The 15,640-nt window shown below is 37.8% G+C and overlaps 1 pseudogene; it reads right to left on the reverse strand.

Moving 5' to 3' along the window:
- Nucleotides 1-5,109: 5,109 nt before the first annotated feature.
- On the reverse strand, nucleotides 5,110-5,947 carry LOC116538517 (annotated as a pseudogene).
- Nucleotides 5,948-15,640: the final 9,693 nt, after the last annotated feature.

The following is a 15,640-nucleotide window of genomic DNA, read 5'->3' on the forward strand; positions in this document are numbered from 1 at the left end:
GTATTGGATCTTCTGCTCTTCTGTCAGTTTGCTGAGAATGATGGTTTCCAGGTTCATCCATGTCCCTACGAAGGACACAAACTCATTGTTTTTGATGGCTGCATAATATTCCATGGTGTATATGTGCCACATTTTCCCTGTCCAGTCTATCATCGATGGGCATTTGGGTTGGTTCCAGGTCTTTGCTATTGTAAACAGTGCTGCAATGAACATTCGTGTGCATGTGTCCTTATAGCAGAACGATTTATAATCCTTTGGATATATACCCAGTAATGGGATTGCTGGGTCAAATGGAATTTCTATTTGTAGGTCCTTGAGGAATCGCCACACTGTCTTCCACAATGGTTGAAATAATTTACACTCCCACCAACAGTGCCAAAGTGTTCCTATTTCTCCACATCCTCTCCAGCATCTGTTGTCTCCAGATTTTTTAATGATCGCCATTCTAACTGGCGTGAGATGGTATCTCAATGTTGTTTTGATTTGCATTTCTCTGATGACCAGTGATGATGAGCATTTTTTCATATGTTTGTTGGCCTCACGTATGTCTTCTTTTGTAAAGTGTCTGTTCATATCCTTTGCCCACTTTTGAATGGGCTTGTTAGTTTTTTTCTTGTAAATCTGTTTTAGTTCTTTGTAAATTCTGGATATCAGCCCTTTGTCAGATGGGTAAACTGCAAAAATTTTTTCCCATTCTGTTGGTTGCCGATTCACTCTAATGACTGTTTCTTTTGCTGTGCATAAGCTGTGGAGTTTCATTAGGTCCCATTTGTCTATTTTGGCTTTTGTTGTCAATGCTTTTGGTGTTTTGGTCATGAAGTCCTTGCCTACACCTATGTCCTGAATGGTTTTGCCTAGATTTTCTTCTAGGGTTTTTATGGTGTTAGGTCTTATGTTTAAGTCTTTAATCCATCTGGAGTTAATTTTAGTGTAAGGTGTCAGGAAGGGGTCCAGTTTCTGCTTTCTGCACATGGCTAGCCAGTTTTCCCAACACCATTTATTGAACAGGGAATCCTTTCCCCATTGCTTATTTTTCTCTGGTTTGTCAAAGATCAGATGGTTGTAGATATGTTGTGTTGCCTCCGAGACCTCTGTTCTGTTCCATTGGTCTATATCTCTGTTTTGGTACCAGTACCTTGCTGTTTTGATTACTGTAGCCTTGTAGTATAGTTTGAAGCCAGGTAGTGTGATGCCTCCTGCTTTGTTCTTTTTGCTTAGAATTGGCTTGGCTATGTGGGCTCTCTTTTGGTTCCACAAGATGTTTTAAGAGAAGACTGGTAACACTTGAGTTCACTGTAATGGCAACAGGATATGGCTATGAAATTATTACAGTACTATAGTATGAACTAAGTTAATCTTATATAGTTATGGTTTAATACAGTATCTTTACATTTGTCTACATTTCTCTTGACTGTGATAAAAGAACTTCAGCCAAATTAAATTTAAAGGAGTTTAATTGAGCAATGAACAATTTGTGAATTGGGCAGCCCCCAGAATCACAGCAGATTCACAGAGATTCCTGGGGTGCCTTGTGGTCAGAACTAATTTGTACACAAAAAAGATAAAGTGGTGTACAAGAATTGGAAGTGAGGTACAGAAACAGCAACATTGGTTACAGCTCAGCGTTTGCCTTATTTGAACACAGTTGAACACTCAGCAGTGTATGAGGGGTTGAAGTATGGCCACTGGGATTGGCCAACACTCAGCTATTGTTATGGGTGCATACTATTAAGTTAGGTTTTCAATTTTGTCTGACTATTAAGCTAGGTTACAGTTCATCCAGAAGGACTGAAATATAGAAGTATGGAGTCCTTCTCAGGCCATATTTAGTTTGCTTTAACTATTAACTATGATAACCCATTAGTTATCAGTGCTGTGCACCTAAATTGGAGAAACAACTGGTATTCAAGAGGACATTAGTCCGAAGTTAAGCACGGACTCATGAAGAACCAGGACGGCTGCTTTGTCCTTCCCAAGTCCTTGAAGGTTTTGTTATTAAAGGTTCTGCATTCCATGACTCATCATGGAAAAGATAAAATAATCCAAACTGAACATATTAATGTGGTGACTTATAAATTGTGAAAATAGTTTAAAACCAATGTTTGGTTCCATATTCCTGAAAAGACATTCAAAGCCTCAGGTACATTTGGCTACCTAATGGGCCATTTGAACATTTATAAAGGGATGTCATTTTCAATGCATGTTTTCTTGTTGTATAAAAGCTTTCCCACGCAAGAAGGCTGATGTTATAATAGTAGATTATTATTCTACCTGTATTTTCACCAGGTAAAGAAAGTTTTTTATGGTTCACTGAGGACAACCCCTTCACAATCTAGAACCTGAAGACTGGATCTTCTGAGAACATCAGAGAAAGACTGTCATTGCCATCCACACTACAGCAAAACTTTGGAGCCTTGAACCTTGGGTTCATAATCTCACAACGGAGAAAGATTTATTCACACTCCTGGAACTGTACACCCATTGGAACCTTTAAGGTAAAACTAACCAGGAAAGTTTCTCCTCAGAAAAGATGGCATCTTTTGTGTGAACAGCTTTTCCCAAGATCATAAATCAAAATATCTACTATCACAAGACTCCTATCTTTGAATATTTTTTCCTTGTTTATATCTCTATGAACAATAGAAATGAAAGGGGGATCTATTATGTGCATTCATAGGGAATGCTTTTATTTGTGAAGGATTTTATAGCCAGCCTTATACATGAATAATCTGATGCTTTTAATAGATAAAAGATGAAGCCCCAATGTAGGTAAGAAACTTTAATGGTATATACGTTGCCGCGTAATCAGTCAAAACTCCTCTTAAGCCACACCCTGGATTAAAGAGAACATCGCCAGGAGGCCTTCAGTCTTCTAGGACATCATTTGTTAGGTCCTTTTCCCATGGTTTAGAATAAACGAGGTGATACTTAGAAATGTCTCTCTCATAACAGGTTCTACAGCAAATTCTACCTTGAAGGCTGTCACTATACAATAGACTTTAAATTCTCTTGTGAAAGTTATGCTAAATAATAGAATTGGCTACACAAAAAGTACCTGTGCAGCTGCTGACACTTGTGACCTATGGAGAAATCCATCAAGTGTAGGTTATAAAAATTCAGTTGTAGGGGAATTAATGAAAAAACCACTTAGTCAAGTGAGTAGACTCTTCATCTAGCTCATTCTTTCATCTATTTAATTTTACATAGTTTGGTTCATGGGCCCCCTGGGTAAGGAGCATACTCCAAACTTTTGGTATTAGTCTCCCAATGGCCATAATAATAGTCCTGGCATGCTGTATTCTCTCAAAGGTTTTAAACGTTTGCATGCAGCCAACTCCAGAATATCAAATGGTCTCTCTTCAACTGGAATGACAAAAGCTAAAAGACATGTGCAACCATGAGGACACCATAACCTATGAACGACATGCTGAGGCCAGAAATGCAAAATGCTGGTAACTGAGAGTGGTATTAGGTCCTATGTCTTAGTTACACTTTCACCTAAGTGAGAACACGGCCTAAAAGGGAGAATTTTTTAAACAAAATTATGAGAGGCCATTATTTTGGACTGAGCTTATGCACTAGGCCCCAACAAACCAAACCAAACTAAAATGGAGTCACTCATGCTAAATCTGACATAATCAAACTAAGGCTTCAGGAAAACACATAAATCCTAGAACAGACCAGATTTTGTTTTTTCTCCTGTAAACAGGATGTTCCAGCTTAAGGAGGGACCCTCTCTCTACTCAGCCCTTATTCCCTCCTTGCAAAACCCACTGTTCTACTGTTTTCCAGTGGGTTTCAAAACCATATAAGTACGTTTACAATAGTGATAGCCACATCAATGACTAAGGTTTTGGTCAATCTCTCAAAATTGAGAAGATGCCCAGAAGGGAAAAATCACTGAAGCAAATTAAATATGGCCTGAGAAGGACTCCATACTTCTATATTTGAGCCCCTTTGGATGAACTGTATCCTAGATTAATAGTCAGACAAAATTGAAAACCTAACTTAATAGTATGCACCCATAACAATAGCTGAATGTTGGCCAATCCTAGTGGCCATACTTCATACACTCATAGACTGCTGAGTGTTCAAACTATTCAAATAAGGCAAACGCTGAGCTGTAACCAATGTGGCTGTTTCTGTACCTCAATTCTGATTCCTGAATGTCACTTTAACTTTTTTGTCTATAAATTTGTTCTGACCACGAGGCATCCCTGGAGTCTCTGTGAACCTGCTGTAATTCAGGGGGCTGCATGATTCGCAAATCCTTCATTGCTCAATTAAACTCCTTTAAATTTAATTTGGCTGAAGTTTTTCTTTTATCAACTGCAAATGCTACCATGTATAATCTGTGTTTGTGTACAATTTGCTAAGTCTTAACTTTTTAGAATAGATTTGTGTATATTTTATGGTAGTAAATGATAAAATAGTCTAGTATCTACATATATTTATGCATTCATGACATACCTAACTTTTTCATAGTTTTAAAAATACTTCTAGGCTATGAAGTTCATCTGCTGGTTTTATCAAATTGTCAAAAATCTCCAAAAGTTTTTCAGTGCATTTATTCTCAGAAATCTACATGTAAGTGGGCATGCACAGTTTGAACCCATGTTGTTCAAGAGTAATTGTAGTTGAGTGTCTTTGTGTAGACACGGTGAACTGGACAGTTATTTGGGACCAAAGAAGTATCAAAAATAATGGAATTTCCAAAATTATTTTTTATTGGTTTAGTATATTATATATTATAGCTTTGAAAACCATAGAAATCAGTTATCCCAGTTTTTTCCCCATAAAAGACCCATTTTTCCAAAGCATTATGTACAATTTTAATTAGAATATAACAACAGATGATATTCCATAATTTTTTTTAATATAAAATGAAGTCAATGACTCAAAAAATTATCTGCTGGGATGAGTTTGAGGGGACATTTCATATTATCATCACAGATATAATGTATAATGGTTCAACTTTTTAGTGCTTGATAGGGAGGAATCATGATAAAAAGTCAATGTAAAATCATTTGATTATAGCAGCAATATCTAACATTTGAAATGCATCCATGATCTTTTGTATAATCATATTAAAGTATATTTTCACATCTGTTATAACTGCTATTGCAAAGGAGGAATACTATTGTCTTATTTTCCAAGAAATATTCACAGAGCAATTTTTTTCTCCAGGAAACTTGTGCAAACCAATATGAGATCTAAATTCTTCACATAATATATAAAACAGGAGAAGCCTCTTCAGATTTATTTTCTGAAGTCTGGAATGCCGGCACTTTCCAATTAGGCAACAGTTCTTCATTCCTGTAATCTGGCTCAAAGCTGCTGCTACTGTGGGCTTAGAGCAGCAGACATGATTTCTTTTTAGGATTCTTCTTTTCCACTGGTGTTTTTCTATTTATCTGTCTGACCAGGTCGTAAAATATCTCATTAACACTGATCTTTGACTTTGCAGAAGATTCTAAAAAGGCACAGTTACACCACTGTCTTGCTAAATTCTGGCCCTGTTCTTTGCCAACTACTCACTCATCTTCCAGGTCACATTTATTGCCAACCAAAATCATTGGAACATTTTCTGCGTCCTTAACACGTAAAATCTGTTCCCTCAGGTCCTGTAAGTTGTTAAACGTGGGCTGAGCTGTAATAGAATATGCTAGTGCAAAACCCTGGCCATTCTTCATATACAAATCCTTCATTGCTGTAAATTGCTCTGTTTCTGCAGTATCCAGGATTTCGAGCGTACGCTGTTGGCAATCGATTTCAACTTAACTTTCTGTAGGAGTCTTCTATGGTTAGGTCATAATTTCCAAGAAAAATTCCCTGAACAAACTGAACCGTCAGAGCAGACTTCCCAACGCCTCCTGAACCAAGGATCACTAGCTTGTATTCATGCATGATGTGGTCTGTTTAAATACTGACGATGTCACCGATGTCACCGGTCTGCCGCCTCCTCTTCCTCCTCCTCCTCCTCCTCCTCCTCCTCCTCCTCCACCCCTCCCCTCCCCCTCCCCCTCTCCCTCCCCCTCCCTCTTCCCCTCCTCCTCCTCCTCCTTCACCTCCTCCTCCTCCCTTCTCTCGGCCGTGTCTCCTGCTCCAGCTCTGTGCGGCGACCTCCAAAATTAATTATATTTTATTTCTCAAGATTAAACCATAGTACTTTCAATTTTTTAGTGAGTAAATCTTCCTGCAATATGTAATTACTACATGTGCAAAAATATACACCTGTCACATATTAGTTGCACATAGAAGGAAGAAAGGAAAAAGAACATGAGGTTGCCAAGAGCTAAAAACTTGATTTTGTATCCTCTTTCTTTCCTGTTCCTTCCCTGTAGAAATGTTTCTCCTTCTTGTGAGGTTCACGCTTGACTGGTCTTATGTCTATGTCTTTAGAAATCCTACATTGGTGTCTTGTTCATGGTCTTATCTCCTGTTAAGTCTGAATCAGTGTCTTTGTGTTTTAACCTTAGGCTACCTGATAACTAATGAGTATCAAGAAGATGTTGGCTTTTGAGACTTCCTTCTCTTGATGATGATAGAAAAGGATACAAAGCTCCTTTCATTCCATGGAAACAATAAGAAAACCATGGACAAAATAAAAATTCTACCTTTTTATAGTGCATATAAGAAACCTTTGATGGACTGAATTCCATCTAGAAATGAGCTCTTTGTAGGTAAGCAGAGAGCCTTCTCCCAGATCTGGAGCAGGAATCTAGTCTATGATACAGCTCAAGAGAAGAGACGGCCTGCCATTAACAAAGATGTTGTAGAAAAAGGACAAATTGAATAAAATTTGCATGAAAGATGGGCTGGCAGGACAGACTGGAATTTGGAAGAGTCCCCAATGCAAAAATAAATTGCTTTGTACAACAAAGAATTTTGCTGAGAAAGTGGCACAAAGAAGGGATTTCAAAGCAGAGACAAATTGTATGGTACCACATAGTTCATAAGAGTTGGATTCTGAGATTTTAATTTTAAAGTAAACCCAAAACACTAAAACTGCAGCCCCACCCCTTCCTACATCAAACATTGATAAGATTTAAAAGGCAATTGTGTTCAACATGATTTGTGGAAGGAAAAAAAAAGGAAAAAATAAAAATAAAAATAAATAAATTTTAAATTTTAAAAAGGTAGTTTTGGTGAGAGAGGTTGAGGGTTGGGCTAATTACAGGTGAACTCAATCTAATTAAAACTGTGACCTTGCCCCAGATCAATTTAATTCTATGGGAACTATTAATGATAAGCTACTCACTCAAACTGCCAGACAGAGGAAAGGGCTTACCTTCCAGGGATATAACAAGGCAAAGCAAAATTAAAAAAAAAATTACACTTGACTATCTACTATCCTTTTATACTTAATAACTGAGAATTGTTAAGAAGCAAGAAATTTTGATTCATAATGAGGAAAAAAATCAATAGAAGCAGGTTACAGATGACCCACTTGCTGCAAATAGCAAAGTCTTTAAAACACCTGTTATAAACATGAAGTGGGTCTTCAAAAAGTTCATGGAAAATGCATATAGTGAAAAAACTATGCATGAATTTTTAAAGTTTTTTTTTGTTTTGCACCAAAATAAGCTCGTACTAACTTGTTATAATATGTCTGAATGGAATCTAGTTTGAGGTACTAGGATAAGAAATCAGTTTGAAGAGAGCCCCTATTACAGCAACATGAATTACGCCAAAACTGAAGTAAGAACAAACATCAAATTTGTCGTGAAGCTTGGGTGGAAGAATGGTGAAATCACTGATGCTTTATGAAAAGTTCATGAGGACAATGCCCCAAAGAAGTCAGCAGTTTACAAATGGGTAACTCATTTTAAGAAGGGACAACACAATGTTGAAGATGAAGCCAGCAGCTGACCATCCACATCAGTTTGTGAGGGAAAAATTCATCTTGTTCATGCCCTAATTGTAGAGGACTAATGATTAAGCAGCAGAAACAATGACCAACACTGTAGACATCTCAATTGGTTAAGCTTACATAATTCTGACGGAAAAATTAAAGTTAGGCAAACTTACCACTCACTGAGTGCCAAAGTGATTGCTCCCAGGTCAGCTGAAGACAAGAGCAAAGACTTCAATGGAAATTTTAAACAAGCAGGATGATCCCACTTTGAAAATGCTTTGTCGGAGCATTTTTTCAAAGGTTTGTAACAGGAGATGTAACATGTCTTTATCAATATGATCCTGAAGAAAAAGCACAATCAAAGCAATGGCCGCCAAGAGGTGGAAGTGGTCCAGTCAAAGTGAAAGTGAACCAGTCAAGAGCAAAAGTCATTGCAACAATTTTATCGGAGGCTCATGGCATTTTGTTTGTTGACTTTCTAAAGCCCCAAAGAACAATAGCATTTGCTTATTATAAAAGTATTTTGAAAACGTTAGATAAAGCTTTAGCAGAAAAGCTTCACTAGAGTCTTTCTCTACAACAATGCTCCTGCTCATTTTTCAATGGGAAATCATTAGGATCCACTTTACAGTTCTGATTTGGCTTCTTCTGACTTCTTTTTGTCTCCTGATCTTAAAAAAATCTTTAAAGGACACCCATTTTTGTTTAGTTGGTAATGTAATAAATACTATCTTAACATGGTTAAGTCCTCAGGAGACTCAGGTCTTTAGGGATGCTCTAAATGGCTAGTATCACCATTTACAAAAGTGTCTTGAACTTGATGGAGCATCTATTAAAAAATAAAGTTTACATTTTTAATTTTCCTTTTTAAATTTTATTTTTTCATAAACTTTGAAGTCCAAGACTGGAGAGATTCGTATTTCTGGACAGAAATAAAAACCCATAAAGGAACCAAATGGAAGTTCTAAATTGGTTTCAGCATTTAGGAACAAGAAAACAAATACCAGTTTAATTCTTGTTCTTTAACTTTTCCATCTGGAAACACTTAAGATTTTCCCTTTATCATAGAAGTTTAAGATTTTTCCAGGACGTGTCCTGGTGTGTTTGCATGATGTATTTTTGCCTGGAATCTCTTGTATTTTCAAGCTGATGGTTCAAATGTTGCTTTAGCAAAGGAAATTTTTTTTTTGTTTCTTTGTGGATTCCTTTTGGGCCTTTCTACTTCCTCTTCCTAAAATTCCTCCTAACTATTTAAAGCTATCCTCCATATTGCTGAATTAATATTTCCTAATTTTCTCTTTGTCTTCTTGCTTTACATTATGATAGAGTTCCTTATAGACACCCTACGGAATGGGTTCTCAGCTATGTCTATAACTTTCAGCTATTTGCTTGAGTTTTAAATTTTGGTAATATGCTTTTATTTCCAAGTCTCTTCACAGCCTCCAGTTGTACCTGATTCATAATCATCTTTAATTCCATGTTGAAAAATTCTCTATACTAGAGAAAGTGTAGATTAAAAAATAAAACATAAGGATAAAACTCTATGGAAAACAACTATAACTGAAAGAAAAGAGAAGAAAGAAAGAATTGTTAAAGCAATAGGAAAAACACCAGGAGAGGTGATATCATGAAAGCCAAACAAGGAACAGCTTCAATAAGAGAGAAGTGTGAAAACATTTTCAATTATGCAAATAATTAAAAGGGAATTGAAAAAGTACATGCAACTTTTTATTCTGCTTTTTAAAATTATACTTTAAGTTCTGGGATACATGTGCAGAACGTGCAGGTTTGTTACATAGGTATACACGTGCCATGGTGGTTTGCTGCACCCATCAACCCATCATCTACATTAGGTATTTCTCCTAATGCTATCCCTTCCCTAGCTCCCAACCCCCTGACAGGCCCCAGTGTGTGACGTTCTCCTCCCTGTGTTCATGTGTTCTCATTGTTCAGCTTCCACTTATAAGTGAGAACATGCAGTATTTGGATTTCTGTTCTTGTGTTAGTTTGCTGAGAATGATGGTTTCCAGCTTCATCCATGTTCCTGCAAAGGACATAAACTCATCCTATTTAATGGCTGCATAGTATTCCATGGTGTAAATGTGCCACATTTTCTTTATCCAGTCTATCATTGATGGACATTTGGGTTGGTTCCAAGTCTTTGCTATTGTGAACAGTGCTACCATAAACATACGTGTGCAAGTACATGCAATTTTTATAGTGTCAAGCAAAGGTTAGGCTCTGAGTAAGCAATGTAAAACAATCAAATAGCATAAGAAGTCTCCAAAAACATGTATCTCTGTGACCATAGCTTTGAGCTTTACAATAAAACCGTCTGGATGAATAAGCTAACTACTAGGATCTGATCACTATACATTACATATATCAAGACATCACTATGTACCCCATGAATATGTACAATTCTTATTTGTCAGTTAAAAAGTTAATTAGACCTTTTAAAAAAGAAAACTCGAGTTTCAATTCCAGTTTTGCTACTTACTGAGTAGAATACTAGTAATAATGTCAGGTGGTCAGGCTGAATAACCTCTGATTTCTTTTTCTTTTTTTTTTTTGAGACGGAGTTTCACTCCTGTCGCCCAGGCTGGAGTGTAATGGCGTGATCTCGGCTCGATGCAATCTCTGCGTCCTGGGTTCAAGCAATTCTCCTGTCTCAGCCTCCTGAGTAGCTGAGATTACAGGTGTCCACTCACCATGCCCAACTAATGTTTGTATTTTTAGTAGAAATGGAGTTTCCCCATGTTGGCCAGGCTAGTCTTGAACTCCTGACCTCAGGTGATCCACATGCCTCGGCTTCCCAAAGTGCTGGGATTACAGTCATGAGCCACTGCACCAGGTCTGATTTCTTATGCAAAGGTTATTTAGGATAATTAAATGACAAAACAAATTTAAACTAATTAATACAAGAGTAATCAAAATACATCCTGCCTGTTCCTGTTTATGAATGTAAAGTTTTGTTTATTTGTTTTTGAGACCGAATCTCACTCTGTAGCCCACGCTGGAGTTCAGTGTCGTGATCTCAGCTCACTGCAACCTCCGACTCCTGACTCAAATGATTCTCCTGCTTCAGCCTCCCGAGTAGCTGGAATTACAGGCGTGTGCCATCACGCCTGGCTAATTTTTGTATTTTTAGTAGAGATGGGGTTTTACTATGTTGGCCAGGCTGGTCTGGAACTCCTGACCTCAGGTGATCTGCCCGCCTCGGACTCCTAAAGTGCGGAGATCACAGACGTGAGCCACCACGTCCAGCCCATGAACGTAAAGTTTTATTAGAACATTAAAAAACAAAACAACAAAAAAAAAAACTGTCACAAAGAAAGTGAAAGGAGGAAACCACAATTTACGTGAGAACCAAAGTAAAGTTCTAAGATGGCACCGTGATGCAAGTAAATGAAGGCTTGGGAGAAAAGGTAAAGGATCACTGCCCCCGCTCCTCAGCTGCGCCACCCTAATCAGGTTTCTTAACCATTCTGTCTTGTTTTTCACATCCATAAAATAAGAATTGCCATAATGGCGCCTTAAGTTTGTTTGGGGGATTAAATAAGAATGTCTGAAAACACTTAGCAAAGTGCTTGGCACATTATACACTTTTCATAAATGTTAGTTCTTAATAGTATTATGACTAACAGTTGAATTATACGCCATTTGAACATTAATGATCTGGAAAACTGTCCACCAGAGGGCAACAGATGGTAAAAGATCAGGCACCAAACAATAAGACAGACAAAAATGATCACTTATGGAGTGCTAGGTTTGCTCCTAGGGGTGTGTTCAACACCTCCATATGAGAAACAGTGAAAGAATTGGGATTGATTGGCCGGGAAAAGAGGAAATCTAGTGATGGGGCTGTGATTAAGGGATCAGGTGGATTAGTGTGACAATTATGGCCAGGTATTTGAAATGCTGGTGTTTGGTGTCAAAGTGTCTCCAAGGACATGGTCATGAAAAATGAAGAGGCTGGTGTTTAAACCATAGTAAACCGTAATTGTTGCTCCAGGAAAGTACAGTGGTTCGACATGAATATATTCCCCCTAACAATTGTAGTCATCCCAGAACGGACAGTTCAAACCAAGACTAGATGGACTTTTGACATAAATGTTATTGTGGGAATTTCTCATTGTGTAGTTGAATCTTGAATGTCCCAAAACAAGCACAGTCTCGCTCTGTGGTCCAGGCTGGGGTGCACTGGTGTGATCTCGGCTCACTGCAACCTCCGCCTCCTGGTTCAAGTGATTCTCCTGCCTCAGCCTCCGGAGTAACTGGGATTACAGGTGCACACTTCCATGTCTGGCTAATTTTTGCATTGTTAGTAGAGATGGGGTTTCGCCATGTTGGACAGGCTTGAACTCCTGACCTCAGGTGATCTGCCTGCCTCAACCTCCTAAAGTGTTGGGATTACAGGCATGAGCCACTGTGCTTGGCCAAAATTTTTCATTCTTATACAGTCTTCTCAGCTATCTAATGTATAGGGTCATGAACTTAGAGTTGTCTGTCTAATAAATTGTGCTTTTCTAGCTGACTCAAAAACCCTATCAGCAGCAGCATGTGCATAACCTAACATGATAAATATCAGAAAGAGAAGGGCTAAATTTTGCGACAATTTTGATATTTTCAACATGCAAGCTGAATTGAAGTACCTAATCACTTTTTCTTTATCGGCATAGGAAAATCTATTCTGGGGTAATGAAAAACAAAGAAGCCTGTGTTTAACTGTTGGTCAGAAAGATCATGAAATGTCAGCCAGTGCTTACTAGCATTTTCTCAAGTTAATTAGGGGAAACAATGAAAAGAACAGCAAGTCCCCTACACACACACACACACAAACACATATGTGCACACACATTTCTTAGGTTATTTGCTCAGAGACAATTATTAGCATCTAATCCATGTCTTCAAAGCACAGAGAAAGGTTCTGCTTTTAAATAAAAACTTTTCTCCCTTTCTTCTTCCTCCTCTCAGTTCCTCTTTCTCTTTCCTATTTTTTCGAAACTGATTTGAAGAGAAGATAAGCAAGTTGATAAGATTCATGTTAGTTTAAAAAGACATTCTCAATAATCCCAGTGGTCTTGTATAGAGAGAGATATAGCTGGAAAACTAATACTGCTATGTACCAGAATTAATTATTCTATTTTAGTTACTATTTATGCTTATAAAAAACACAAATATAGATCAAATAATATGGGAATTAAGCAGAATAAGGAAGAGAAAAACTAACGTGTCTTCCAGAGGATGCTATGGTTGCTTTGAATGAAAAGTCAGTAGTTATTTGGGCTCTATCCCTTTCCCTCCACCCTGTGTCATCAATTTCTGCCTCATTACTGGGCAGTAACACAAACACACATAGATACCTTATAACCTAGTTGCAAAAATAATATCTCCTGACCTCACTGCTTCCACTATATACCATCTCATTTTCTTTGCTCTTATTAAAAGCAAAACATATTAAAAAATAAATGTATTGTCATCTCTCCTCCTCCTTACTTTGCTTCATTTTCAGCCTTCTCCAATACAGCTCCTGAGTCCACTAACGCTCCTCCTGCCAAGTTTATCAGTGATCTCTATAGAACTCTGCTGGTTAGTTCTTTATTCTCCTCTTTCTAGAGGAAACATACGAAATTTTTCTTTTTCTGAGACACGGTCTTGCTCTGTCACCCAGATTGGAGTGCAATGGTGAGATCTTGGCTCACTGCAACCTCCACCTCCTGGGTTCATGTGATTCTCCTGCCTCAGCCTCCTCAGTAGCTGAGACTACAGGCGTGAGCCATGACACCCAGCTGATTTTTGTATTTTTAGTAGAGATGGGGTTTCGCCATGTTGGCCAGGCTGGTCTCAAACTCCTGACCTCAGGTATCCACCTACCTTGACCTCCCAAAGTGCTGGGATTACAGGCATGAGGCACTGCGCCTGGCCTAGAGTAAACATACAATTTATTATCCAAACCAGGAGATGTTTGGGATAAAGAAGCACTTAACTGATTAATGTTGTTTGATTTTTTTGAAATATTAATATATGGGGTGAAAATCTATTTTTATTATATTGGTAAACCAGTAAAACAGTTTTGTTAAAAACATTTTAAAAATAAAATTATTTCTAAAATATATTTATGTTTATTGAGATAAAAATCAAAATTTTATGTATTACTACTTATATATTAAACTATGTTTATGTTATTGGTCATCTGGCCAGCATCAATAACATAAACAGAATAATTATTTCTGGGACACAGACACAGAGCTGCAGTTTTTTAGCTGTATCTGTCTCTCATACCAGGTCATGGACTATTTTTCTAAAAATGTACTTTTTAACTAACTTTGATCTTATTACTTTAATTATCTTATAAAATTGCCTTGTGAGCTTCTTCAAATTTGCATTTTATGATATTTAATGGCAATCACCATTCCGTGGGGAAATAGCAGATTCTCCACTTGTCCTGCAGAGCGCCTCACCCTCCCGCGGACTCGCTGGCTGGCACCTGGTGTGCGTGGAAGCATGGCGGCTGGAGCCGAGGTCACAGTTGCAGAGGCAGTGGTGCAGCCTACAGCCAGGGCTTAGGGAGAGAATGCATTTGCTGGACAAATGCATTGGTGCCTTTAAATGGCCCTTTACAGACTCAATATTTTAAATTGAGAAACTAACTTCTCTACAAGTGCTGGGGTACTTGGTAAGCTCAGAGTAAATTCTGCTAAATGGAAGATGTTCTGTGTTTTAGTCTGTTTGGACTGCTATAACAAAATACTATAAATTGAGTGGCTTGTAAACAATAAACGTTTACTTCTCACAGTTCTAGAGGTTGGGAAGTCCAAGATCAAGGTGTCAGCAGATTAAGTGTCTGGTGTGACTGCCTTCCTCAAAGAAGATACCTCTCTGTGTCTTCACATGGTAGAATAGAAGAGCTAGCTTTCTGGGGTCTCCTTTATATATTTTTTTAAGTTTCATTTTATTTTTAATGACAAACATATATATTGTAAACTGCAATGTGGCGTTTTAATACATATATAATACATTGTGGAGTTATCGATTCAGACTAATTAGCATATTTATCACCTCAAATATTTATCATTTCTTTGTGATGAGAACATTTAAAATCCTCTGTTTTAGCTATTTTGAAATAATCATATAACAATACGAGATTATTATAGTCACTGTGCTGTGTAATACAGCACCAGAATTTATTCCTTCTAACTAAAACTTTGTTCCCATTGACCAACATCTCCCTTTTCCCCATCCACCCCCACAATCCCTAGACTCTGGTAACCACTATTCTACTCTCTACTTCTATGAATTCATCTTTTTCAGATTCCACGTATAAGCAAGATCATACGGTATTAGTCTCTCTCTGCCTGGCTTATATCACTTAACATTAATGTCCTCTAGGTTCATCCGTGTTGTTGCAAATGACAGATTTGTTTTTTTTTAGGGTGGAATAGTATTCTATTGTGTATATGCACCACATTTTTAAAATCTAGGCCGGGTGCAGCGGCTCACACTGTTATCCCAGCACTTTGGGAGGCCGACGTGGGCGGATCACAAGGTCAGGAGTTTGAGACCAGCCTGGCCAGCATGGTGGAACCCTGTCTGTACTAAAAATACAAAAAAATTAGCTGAGCATGGTGTAATCCCAGCTACTCAGAAGGCTGAGGCAGGAGAATTGCTTGAATTTGTTAGGCAGAGGTTGCAGCGAGCCAAGATTGTGCCATTGCACTCAAGCTCCGGCGACAGTGTGAGACTCTATCTCAAAAAAAAAAAAAAAAAAAAAAAAAAATC

Source organism: Sapajus apella, unplaced genomic scaffold (genome assembly GCF_009761245.1).
Source record: "Sapajus apella isolate SASKATOON/1434 unplaced genomic scaffold, GSC_monkey_1.0 scaffold119, whole genome shotgun sequence".
Taxonomy (NCBI): Eukaryota; Metazoa; Chordata; class Mammalia; order Primates; family Cebidae; genus Sapajus; species Sapajus apella.